Raw genomic sequence first — 13,587 nt, 5'->3', positions numbered from 1 at the left:
GGTGAGAGGGGATGGGAGGGAACACTGAAAAAAATGCATTGACCCATGTCATTTTAGTTTTGTGTATTTCACTGTACATAAATTATATTTCAATAAAATGCATTACAAAATTCCTTGAGTCAAACAAGAATGAAAACACAACATACAAAATCTTTGGAACACAGCAAAAGCAGTGATCAGAGACCAATTTATAGCAGTAAATATACACATCAAAAAAGGAGAAAGAGCCAAAATCAACACTTGAAACCAATATCTCCAACAATTAGAAAAAGAACAGCAAGAAAAGCCTACAGTTACCAGAAGAAAGGAAATAAAGATTTAAGCAGAAGTCAATGAAACAGAAAATAAAAAGACAGTAGAAAAAATCAACAAGACTAGGAGTAGGTTTTTTTGGAAAGATTAATAAAATTGATAAACCACTGGCAAATTTAACAAAGGAAAAGAGGGAGAGATTACAAATAACAAAAATAAGAAACAAAATGGGCAACATCACAACAGAACCAACTGAAATAAAAAGGATAATATCAGGATATTATGAAGAACTGTACTCCAACAAATTTGAAAGTCTGCTAGGAATGGACAGATTTCTAGAAACATGCTACTTACCTAAATGAACACAGACTGAGGCAGAAAATTTGAACAGATCCATAACAAAAGAAGAAATTGAACAGGTCATAAAAAAATTACCAACAAAAATAGTCCTGGCCCAGATGGTTTCTCTGGAGAATTCTACAAAATTCAGAGAAGAACTAACACCAATCTTAGTCAAACTATTCCAAGACCGAAAAGGATGGAAGCCTCCATAATTCATTTTATGAAGCAAGCATAATCTTGATACCAAAACCAGGCAAAGACATCACACAAAAGGAAAACTACAGACCAATATCCCTCAGGAATATAGATGCAAAAATCATCAACAAAGTCCTAGCCAATACACTCCAATAACATACCAAAAATATATTCCATTATGACCAAGTGGGGTTCATATCAGGTATGCAAGAATGGTTCAACATTAGAAAAACAATCAATGTCATCCACCACATAAATAAAACAAAAGAAAAGAAACACATGACCACATCAATCAATGCAGAAAAGATATTTGATAAAATCCAATACTTATTCCTCATCAAAACTCTCAGCAAAATAGGAATAGAAAGGATATTCCTCAACATAATAAAGGATATCTATGCAAAACCAACAGCCAACATTATTCTCAATGGAGAGAGATTGAAACCATTTCCCTTGCAAACAGGAACCAGACAAGGATGCCCGTTATCATCACTTCTACTCAACATTGTACTTGAAGTCCTAGCCAGGGCAATAGGCAAGAAAGGGAAATCAAAGGTATCCAAATTGGTAAGGAAGAAGTCAAACTTTCCCTATTTACTGATAATATGATCTTATACCTAGAAAAGGAGCTCTGGTAGTGTAGTGCCTAAGGCATTTGACTGCTAACCAGAAGGCTGGAGGTTCAAACCCACCACCCACTCCTCAGAAGAAAGGTTTAGCAATCTACTTCCATAGTGATACTACCTCAGAAACCCAAGGAGGGATCTCTATGAGTTGGGTCTGACTCCATGGCACATAACAACAACAACAACATACCTAGAAAACTCAAGAGACTCAGTAAAAAAAATCTACTAGAACTTGAGAGATTTAGCATAGTGACAGGATATAAGATCAACATACAAAAAAAGCACTTGGATTCCTCTATACCAGCAAAAAGATTGCTGAAAAAGGAATATGAAATCAATACCATTTATAGTAGCTACCAAAAAATAAAATACTTGGGAAAAAATCTTACCAGGGAAACAAAAGACCTGTACAAAGAAAACTATTAAAGACTACTTCAAGAAACCATAAGAGATCTACATAAATGGAAGAACATACCATGCTTGTGGATAGGAAGATTGAACATTGTGAAAATGTCAATTCTACCCAAAGCAATCAATTCATTCAATGCAATCTCAATCCAGATCCCATCAACATTCTTTAAGGAAAGGGAAAACCAATGACTAACTTTATATGGAAAGGAAAGACACCTTGGATAAGCAAAACATTATTGAAGAAGAACAAAGTAGGAGTTCTCAAACATCCAGATCTTAAAACCTACTATGCAGCCACAGTAGTCAAAACTGCCTGGTATTGGTACAATGACAGACACATAGACCAAAGGAATAGAATTGTGAACCCAGAAATAGATCCATCAACCTACGGTCAGCTGATCTTTGACAAAGGGCTGAAATTCATTAACTGAGAAAGAGATTGTCTGTTTAACAAATGGTTCTGGCAAAATTGGATATTCATTTGCAAAAAAATAAAACAAGATCTGTACCTCACACCAAATGCAAATATTAATTCCAGATGGATCGAAGACTTAAATATGAAACCTAAAACTAGCAAGTTCCTCAAGGAAAAACTAGGGGCAAATTTATGGGCCCTAATGTATGGCATGGCTGGTGGGTTTGTACCGCCAGCCTTCTGGTTAGCAATCAAGAGCCTTAAGCACTATGCTACCAGAGACTTGATGGTACATAACAACAACAACAACAATATATGGCATAGGAGCTCTGGTAGTGTAGTGCCTAAGGCACCAGCCACTCCTTGGAAGGAAGATGGGGCAATCTACATCTGTAGTGATATCGCCTCAGAAACCCAAGGAGGGGTCACTATGAGTCAGGTCCAACTAGACGGCACATAACAACAACAATACATGGCATAAATAGACTATCAAGCATAATCCAAAATGCACAAACAGCAAAAGAGAAACAAGATGAATGGGACCTTCTAAAAATTACATGTTTATGTGCTTCCAAAGACTTCTCCTGAAGAGTCAAAAGAGAACCTACAAATAGGGTAAAAAATATTTGGCAATGACATATCTGACAAGGGACTTATCTCTAGAATTTCTAGAAAACTCCAACAACTCAACAACAAAAAGACAAATAGTCCAATTACAAAATGGGCAGAAGACATGAATAGACACTTCACCAAGGAGGATATTCAGGTGGCCAACAAACATATGAAGAAATGCTCATAATCATTAGCCATTAGAGAGATGCAAATCAAAACAACAATGAGATACCATCTTGTTCCAGCACTAGTAGCAAAGTTGAACCAGACAAAAAATAACAAATAGCTGGTGAGAATGTGGGGAGATTGGAACTCTCATGCACTGTTGGTGGGACCATTAAAATGATAAAAGCACTGTGGAAAGCAGTATGGTGATTCCTTAAAAAGTGGGAATTAGAAATACCATTTGACCCAGCCATTCCATTACTAGGTATATATGCTAATGAATTGAGAGCCAGGACAAGAACAGATACATGCACACCCATGTTCATCGCAGCACTATTTACAATAACAAAAACACAGAAACAACCAAGGCACCCATCAACAGAAGAATGAATAACAAAATATGGTACATACGCACAACAGAATGCTATGCAACCCTAAAGAAGAACGTAGAATTGGCAAAACACTGCATAATGTGGATGAACTTGGAGGACGTTATGTTGAATGAAACAAATCTGTCACAGAAGGACAAATATTGTATTAGTCCATTATTGTAAAAAGTCAAGGAAAGGTTTATATATGGAATGAAATATTCTTTGTTGGTTTCCAGGGGGTGAAGAGTAGGGTAGGGAACACTGTTAGATAGGTAAAGACAAGTATTGATTTGCGTGAAGAGAAGGTCAATGTACCAAATGTGAATGGTCAACACAGTGGCATTGAGGAAGTGGAAGACATAGAGATGGGCATGGAAAGTACAGGCAACAAAGATGAACTATTTTGTACATGCAATACTGTATTGTCAGTGAAGGAAACATTGATATATGGGTGGATTGATAGCTGGACAGCCTCAATGATTAGATATGTCTATGCAGGGGGTAGTGTGCCAATGACCATATATAGGGTTGGCAGACAATGTTTCTACAAGTGTATTTGTATGTTCTGTAAGAATGTCCAGGTATGTAGTAGAGCTGAGAAGGGACAGGTTGTAGTCACTTCTTAGGCACAGCCAACTACCCAGAGGGTATGAATAGTTGGACCTGTGGGCTCAGAACCATAGTCGCAGGGAACATCAAGCTCAAATGGCATAACATACTACATAAAAACATTGTTCCAATCCTACTTTAGTGAGTAGGGACTGGGATCTTAAAACTTGCAAGTGGCCATCTAGATTCAATGATGGCTCTCTCCTCATCCAGAGCAAAGAAGAATGAAGAAAACCAAAAACAATCAGTCCAAGTAGTCTGAGCGACTGATACACCAGGTGATCCTCAGCTTATACTACTATGAGACCAGAAGAACTAGATGGTGCCCAGCTACCACTATTAACCACTTGAAGGAGGATTTATGTAGGAGATCTTGGATAGAGTGGGAGAACAATGTGGAACAAAACTAAAAATCATTGAGAAAAAAAAGGAAAAGGTACTGTGATGGTTATGTTTATATGTCAACTTGGCTAGGTCTGGTTGAGTGGCTGGGCAGCTAGATGTACTATTCCCCATGATGAGACTGGTAATCAGCTCCATGGTGGAATCTACTGGGAGCAGCTGAGTAGCTGCCTTTGGATATGTGGTCTGTGTCCTGTATTTAAGAAGGTTTGAGAATGGTCTCTAGCCTGTGGCATGGTTGGACCCTGCATGTAGCTGTCTCATTGCCCAGCAGCCTGCTATGCTCTACTGACCTTGGGACTTACAATGGACTTGAGTTAATGGCCTGCTGTATGGTTTGGTAATATCGGGACTGTGCCTTTTTACTTGTTAACCTTGGGGCTTCACAGCCTCAGCAGCTAGCAGCTGTCTGAGTGAAGAAATGCCTCTAGCTCCAGTGTGCTGGGAGCAAGAGGCAGAGTTAGACACCAAGGATGAGGGGCTTTCACCCAGCCCCTAGAGCCTGGCACTTGAACTTGGACTTAAAGCCTCCAAATTGTAAGAATAAACTCCTGTTTGTTAAGGCCATCTCATTTGTGGTATATTCTTGTCAGAGTGGTACTAGGTAACCAGAACGGGGACCAAGTTGATAGAGTTTGATGGAACCACTGAGACTATGGCCCCTAGCTGCCCTTCAGACTTGGAATTGAACCCTCTCTTGTGGCTTCCAGCCAAATAAAAGACAGGAATAGGAGCTGAACATTTACATTAGGTAGATACACTCCTTGGAGAGATCAATCATGAGAAAACAGAAGGGAATTCTTTCTATTCCCTCCACACATTCCTGTTCCCCAAGATAGCTTGGGGGGCAGGAGTGTATGGAAGGGAAGGACAGAGGGAAGAGGCAACTATGTGGAGGAAGTGGGAAGGGAGCTGTTGCATTATGGGAAATTGCAGTCAACGTCATGAGACAAAGTGTATGTGAACTGCTGTATGGAAAGTGAATTTGCTCTGTAAACTTTCACCAAAATCACAATAAAAGTTAAAGAAAAAAAAAGATGATAAGAGGCAAGGAAGGACATATAAAGATTACAGGATCAATTGAATAAGAAGATATAACCATAGTAAATATCTATGCATCCAATGAAAGAGCCCTAAATACATAAAGTGGACTTAAACAGAATTGCAAAGACAGATAGAAGACTTCACAGCAGTAGTAGGAGAATTGGAGACTTTAATACACCATTTTCAATAAAAGATACAACTGAAACAACTGGAAAGAAACTCAACAAATATGCAGAAAAACTAAACAACATGATCAGCCAACTTGACCTTATAAATATCTACACAGCACTTCATCCAACAACAACACATTATACATTCTTTTCCAACACACACGGAACATTCTTCAGGAAGAGACCAGAAGTTAAGTCACAAAGCAAGCCTCAATAGATTTAAAAACATTGAAATACTGCAAAGCATCTTCTCAGATCACAATGTTATGAAGTTAGAAATCAACAATAGGAAAACTAATGGAAAAAAAGAGCAAATGCATAGAAACTGAATAACACCCTCCTCAAAAACGACTGGATAAAGAGGAAATAAAAAATGAATTTAAAAAAATTCTTTAATTGAAATGAAGATGAAAACACAGCATACCAAAATCTTTGGGACACAGCAAAAGCAGTGATCAGAGGGAAATTTATAGCATACACCAACAAAGAAGAAAGAGCTCAAATCAACACTTTAACACAACATTTCCAACAATCAGAAAAAAAAAATGCAGCAAAAATAGCCTACAATCACCAGAAGAAAGGAAATAATAGATTCAAGCAGAAATAAATGAAACAGAAAATAGAAAGACAACTGAAAAAAAAAATCAACAAGACTAGAAGTTGGTTCTTGGAAAAGATTAATAAAATAGACAAACCACTGGCAAATATATCAAAAGAATAGGAGGAGAAGATGCCAATAACACAAATAAGAAATGAAAGGGGTGATATCATAACAGAACCAAGAGCAATAAAAAGAACATCAGGATACTATGAAGAACTGTACTCCAACAAACTTGAAAACCTGAAAGAAAGGAACAGATTTCTAGAAACACATTACTTACCTAAACTAGCACAGACTCAGAAATTTGAATAGACCCATAAGAAAAGAAGAAATTGAAAAAATCGCACACACACACACAAAAAAGTCCTGGCCCAGATGGTTTTACTGGAGAACATTACCAATCATTCAGAGAAAAGTTGACACCAATCCTACTCAAACTATTCCAGAACATAGAAAAGAATGGAATCCTCCTAAATCTATTTTATGAAGCAAGCATAACCCTGATATAAAAACCAGGCAAAGACACCAATAAAAAGGAAAACTGCAAACCAATGTCCTTCATGAATATAGATGCAAAAATCTTCAACAAAATTCTAGCCAATACACTCCAACAACATATCATAAAAATAATACATCATGACCAAGTGGAATTCATACCAGTTATGCAAGGATGGTTCAACATTAAAAAATAATAATAATCCATCACAGAAGTAAAATAAAGGGAAAGAATCACATGATCATATCAATAGATGCAGAAAAGGCATTTGATAAAATCCAACAGTTATATTTTATAAAAACTCTCAGGAAGATAACAATAGAAGGGAAATTCCTCAACATAATAAAAGGCATATATGTAAAAACAATAATCTACATTATTCTCAATGGAGAGAGACTGAAACCATTCTCCTTGTGAACAGGAACCAGACAAGGATGCCCTCTATCACCACTTCTATTCAACATTGTAATGGAAGTCCTAGCCAGGGCAATAAGGCAAGAAGGGGAAATCATTGGCATCCAAATTTGTATGGAAGAAGTCACACTATCCCTATTTGCTAATGATATGATACTATACATAGAAAACCCAAGAGACTCAGCAAGAAAACTACTGGAACTTATTGAAAAATTAAGTATAGTGGCAGGATACAAGATAAACATCCACAAATCAGATGGATTCCACTACACCAGCAAAGAGATTGCTGAAAAAGAAATAAGGAAGTCAATACCATTTACAGTAGCTTCCAAAAAATAAAATACTTGGGAAAAAATTACCAGGAATACAAAAGACCTATACAAAGAAAAGGATCTCTGGTGGTGTAATGCCTAAGACATTTGACTGCTAACCAGAAATCTGATGGTTCAAACCCACCAGCCAGCCACTCCTCGGAAGGAAGGTTGGCCAATCTACTTCTGTAGTGGTATCGTCTTGGAAAGCTAAGGTGGAATCACTATGAGTCAGATCCAACTCGATGGCAGTGGAATACTAATAAAACTACAAAATACTACTTCAAGAAACTATAAGAGATCTACACAAATGGAAGGACATACAATGCTCATGGATAGGAAGATTGAACATTGTGAAAAAGTCAATATTACCCAAAGCAATCTATACAGTCAATGCAATCCCAAACCAGATCCCATCAACATTCTTTAAAAACATGGAAAAAACAATCACTAATTTTATATGGAAAGGAAAGACACTTTGGATAATCTAAGTACTATTGAAGAACAAGAACAAAGTAGGAGGTCTCACACTCCCAGATCAGCCACAGTTGTCAAAACAGCCTGGTATTTGTACAGTGACAGACACATATACCAGTGAAACAGAATTGAGAACCCAGAAATCAATCCCTCAAACTATGGTCAGCTGATCTTTAACAAAAAATTCAAATCCGTTAAATGAGGAAGGAGAGTCTCTTGCACAAATTGTGCTGGAAAAATTGGATATGTATATATACAGAAAAATGAAACAAGATCCATGTTTCACATCATTCACATAAACTAACTCTAGATGGATCAAAATCTTAAATGTGAAACCAAAAACTATAAAGTTCATCAAAGAAAAAATAGGGGCAAACTTAGGGGCCCTAATTTATGGCATAAATAGTCTATTAAGTATAACCCGAGATGCACAAACAGCAGAAGATAAACTACATGATTAGGACTTTCTAAAAATTAAATTCTTATGTACAGCAAAAGACTTCTCCAAAAGAGTAAAAAAAAGAACCTACAGAATGGAAAAAATATTTGGCAATGACATATCTAACAAAGGACTTATCTCTAAAATTTATGGAAAACTCCAACACCTCAACATCAAAAAGACAAATCATCCAATTAAAAAATAGGCAGAAGACATAAACAGACACTTCACCAAAGAAGATATTCAGGCAGCCAACAAACACATGAAGAAATGTTTGTGATCATTAGCCATTAAAGATACAAATCAAAATAACCATTAAATACCATGTCACCCAGCATTAATAGCAAAGTTCAACAAGACAGAAAATAATAAATGCTGGTGAGGATGTGGAGAGATTAGGACACTCATACACTGCTGATGTGACTGTAAAATGCTACAACCACTGTAGAAATTGGTATGGCGATTCCTTAAAAAGTTGGAATTAGAAATACCATTTGATATAGCAGTCCCATTACTAAGTATATGTCCTAAAGAAGTGATAGCCAGGATACGAATAGATACATGTATGCTCATGGTTATTGCAAAACTATTCACAATAGCAAAGAGATGGAAACAACCTAAGTGCCCATCCACTAAGGAATGGATAACCAAACTGGGATACATACACACAATGGAATATTATGCAACCCTAAAAAATAATGTAGAATCTGCAAAACACTGTGTAACATTGATGAACTTGGAGGATATTATGCTGAGTGAAATAAGTCAATCACAGAAATACAGATATTGTATTAGTCCACCATTGTAAAAAGTCAAGGAAAGGTCTATACGCAGAAGGGAAGTTTCTTTGTTGGTTACCAGGGATGGGAAGGGAGGGAAGGAAGGGGAAGGAAAAATCCTAGAAAGTTTTTTTTTGGGGGGGAAATATATATATATAGTATATACATATACCAAAGATTATTGATTATTGATTATTAGTGGTTACCAGTGGTGGGGGTGGAAGGGGAAGCTTTTGTTTCTAGGGCATTGACTTTATGCTAATGGTCATGGAATATCTTGAAAAGGATAACAATAATGGTGGCACAATATGAAAAATGTCATCAGTGTCCCTGAGCTGTAAATATGGAAGTTGTTATGTTGGTGAATGTCTTGTTGTGTATGGTCTCACTACAATAAAAGTAAAATAAATTAATAAATAAAAGATGTAGCTGAGTTTGTTGATAATGAAACAGCAGCTAGGATTCAGTGGGTTCAGAATTAGGATGAAGAAAGTAAAGCTGAGCCATACAAGTCCATAGTCAGAGCCTGTCTGTATTTTAAATCTTTGTCTTATGTTCATTTTGAATTGTTGTGCATTAATTTTTTTTAATATGAACAAAACATCACTTATTTTGATTATGGAATTTTTTGGTGCCTGCTTAAATTTTGTACCCAAGACAAATGTCTCACTTGCTTCGCTCTAGTCCCAGTACCTGTAGTAGTTTCAGAAGGCCCATGGAGGAGATTGGGAAGCAAGAGTGTAGGGAATGGGGGGCTAGATCACAGCAAGAAAATGCAAAACACTATGAATATGGATGAGAAGATTCAGTTATATATCTGACAGTAAGTAGCAGTGGCAGACAAGATGTTTTAAAATACGAATGCTAACTCATTTAATCCATTGCCTTTGAATTGATTCCAACTCATAGTGACCCTATAGGACAGAGTAGAACTGTCTCATTGGATTTCCAAGGCTGTAATCTTTATGCAAGTAGACTGCCACATCTTTCTCTCATAGAGCATCTAGTGGGTTTGAATCATTGACCTTTTGATTAACAGCCAAGTGCTTAATCATTGCACCACCAGGGTTCCTTGTTAAGGATGTAACTAAGAGAACAATCTAAAGTGGCCATTTAACATAGCTTTTTTACAATATAAGTTTGGCCTCAGTAGAGGTTGAGACTGGAGACCTTAGTGTCATCTTACCCAGTTGTTGTTGTTGTTGTTATGTGCTGTCGAGTCAGCCCCGACTCATAGCGACCCCTCCTTGGGTTTTCGAGGCAGTATCACTACGGAAGTAGGATTGCCCAACCTTCCTTCCGAGGAGTGGCTGGTGGGTTTGAACTGCCAGCCGTCTGGTTAGCAGTCAAGTGCAGTTTAGCTAAATTGCAAAATCTGAGATAACAGTGCCCACAAGAGTGCTCTTCACTGAGACACCAGCCACAAGTTCAAGGGTCTCCAGGACCATGTTACCATTAGAGAAGCTGGGTACAAACTTGAGGGTCTTCACAAAAACCCTTAGGTTTGATAATTTACTACAAAGACCCACAGAACTCACTAAAAGCTATTTTACTCAGTCATGTTTATTACAGGTATACATAAAGACCAGTCAGCTGAAGAGACATGCATAAGGTGGAATCTGTCTGGGTTCCAAATAAGGAACTTCCCATCAGTTTCTCTCCATGGAGTAATGTACAGTGTTATATACTCAGCATGGATGTGTATGTGTATGGAGTATTGCCAACCCAAGAAACTCACTCAAGCTTTGGTGTCCAGAGTTTTATTAAGGATGCATTATGTAGGGATGGTTGATTAAATTTTTGCCCATGTGGTTGAACTCAATCTCTCACACTCTCTCTCCCAGGAACTCAGACTGATATCATGCGGACCAAAGCCCCAACCCTTTAGTCACATGATTAGTCTTTCTGGAATGGCCAGCCCATACTCTGAGTCATCTCTTTAGCATAAATTATCCAAAAGCCCCATGAATCATACTGTTAGGGTAAACTATCAGGTATTGCTAAGAGAATAAGGGAAATAATAAAGACATTCTTATCATTTGGAGAATTCTAAGAGTTTAGAGGTCATCTCATAAATAATCCTTGAGATAGATGGCAGAGCTCACAGAGGGCCAAGACAGATGAGATAAGGGAACGACTCGGTAGGAAATGATCTCTTTTGGAAAACCCACGCTCTGCTCCCCAGCCTCCCCAGAGCAGTTCTGGTCTTCATAAACACCACAACTGGCCTCTCAAGGATCCCTGATTTCTCCTTGCTCTTGGACCTGGTATAGAAACTCCCTTTCCCTCATATTCCACACAAAAGAATTTAGGAATTTTCCAAAAGCTACTTTTACTAAACTACAATAACAAAAATTCCAAAAGTCTAACAACAGAAGATAATCAGAATATAACCTGCTCACTGAAATTGAAATGTAACTGGAGACTGTATGCAAATAAGGTTGCTTGCAGTCATGGCCCACCCAGGCTCTGATTCATTTTTCTTGATGCATGTAAACCTATTTTTCTGGCCTGCTTATTTCATCTTAATCACATTCATTAAAGGCTGTTTCTACTAGCTGATGAAGTGATGTTTCCTTTCCAATTGTTCTAAAATAGTATCGTGAGGTCTCAGTGGGGGCACACACAGAGATATACTGTGAGAAGAAAATTCACAATCAACCACCAGTGAGCTCAAACCTTGGTTAAAATTGTTCAGAAATATGCAAAAGAAAATATTCACACAAAACAATATTCATACAGGCATTTTTTCCTTGTACATATTTCTTTTGCTTTCCATGATGAGCATGCATTATATTTTCAATAGGTAAAAATAAATTTCATTTAAAACTAATTAGAGAAAATAAAGTCCTTAAAGATGTATCTAATACAAAACAGACTAGTCAGGTTACATGTGTAGAAAATAGCATTCTGCAGAGGAGTTCTGAGTTTTCTGTACAGATTGTCCAGGATACGTTTGAGAGAAGTCTATTATTTCTTGTATTATTTGTTGCACACACCATTAGGGAGAGTTGGAGAAAATTCTTACTGATTAAATATTTACCAGTAAAGACTTGACAACAACTCAACTACCTTTTAAGCATTCAAATAAGTGGTGCAAGTGTCCCAGAGGAGAGACATACAGCAAAATTATAAGAGACAGCATTTCCAGTGACTCACTTAATGCATCCTTTATTGACCTCTGCAAAACTAAAAGAATATCTAGTCTGCAATATGTTTCACACCTCTATTTTTCACAGTCTATTACTTAGAAAATTCTTAACATTCATTGGCATTAAAAAATAATAATAATAAAACTCACTGCCATCGAGTTGGTTCCGACTCATAGCAACCTCCTTTGGGTTTCTGAGGCAGTAAATCTTTATGGAAGTAGATTGCCCAGTCTTCCTTCCTTGGAGCGGCTGATGGGTTTGAACCCCAACCTTTGGGCTAGCAGTTAAATGCCTTAGAAACTATGCCACAGCATACAGTAATTAATTTCTTATTTTCAGAAAATTAAGGACAAGAGTTGTCCCAAAATACAAAAAGAGTCAGCGGTTCCAGGAAAACATAACAAAGAAGCACTTGGTATGTATTCATCCTTCAGCTATCCATCCAACATGCATATATTGGGTATGTACATTTCAGTAGGCAATGTACTTACACCATGGAGACTTTGAAAATGTTTAAGTCACCCTGAAAATGACTTACATTTTAGTAGGAACATAAGATATAAATATAAGTAAAATAACACAAGGGAGCCTGTGACAGGTGCCCCAGGAGACTTTTAAAGAATGTGCTTAGACTAGGGAGTAATAAGTTCTACTAGCAAAGCTAGAGAATGTTTCAGTTCAGAAGTGATGTAAGTATCTGAATTTAGAAAGAATGTTTTCCAAAGTAGACTATTATGGCAAGCAGGGGAAGGCAGTCAGGCACCACTGGATAAAGAAAATATGTGGAGATCAAATCCAATTTTGGGAGAGGGAGATGAGAAGCATATACAGTTAGCACAAATGCTCTTTGAGAAAAAGGTACAAAACTTAAAAAAAAAAAAAAATCCTTAGGTATCTTAAGGATGAGCCTTAAGAATATTATGTAAAATGAAAGAAGCCAAACACAAAAGGTCACATATTGTATGATTCCATTTATATCAAATGCCTAGTGCTCAAAACAATTTCCTTTAGAAAGATCAGTACAAGTCTGGTCCTTATGAGACAGATATTAAAGATGTCTCAAATGTCTAACTTTCCCAAACTGCTTAACCATTACATCATCTCCAACATCAACTTCTTCTCCTCCTTCAGTACCCTCCCTCTTGTCTTAAGTTAAAAACGCACTGTCATTGAGTTGATTCCGACTCACAGTGACCCCTCCTTGGGTTTCCGAGGTGGTATCCTTTGGGAAGTGGATTGCCCAGTCTTCCTTCCTAGGAATGGCATTCTGTATTTGTGTGTGTGTGTGTGTGTGTGTGTGTGTG

Source organism: Orycteropus afer, unplaced genomic scaffold (assembly GCF_000298275.1).
Source record: "Orycteropus afer afer isolate SDZICR_OR568_19922 unplaced genomic scaffold, OryAfe1.0 scaffold00019, whole genome shotgun sequence".
NCBI lineage: Eukaryota > Metazoa > Chordata > Mammalia > Tubulidentata > Orycteropodidae > Orycteropus > Orycteropus afer.
This window is presented reverse-complemented; position numbering follows the sequence as displayed.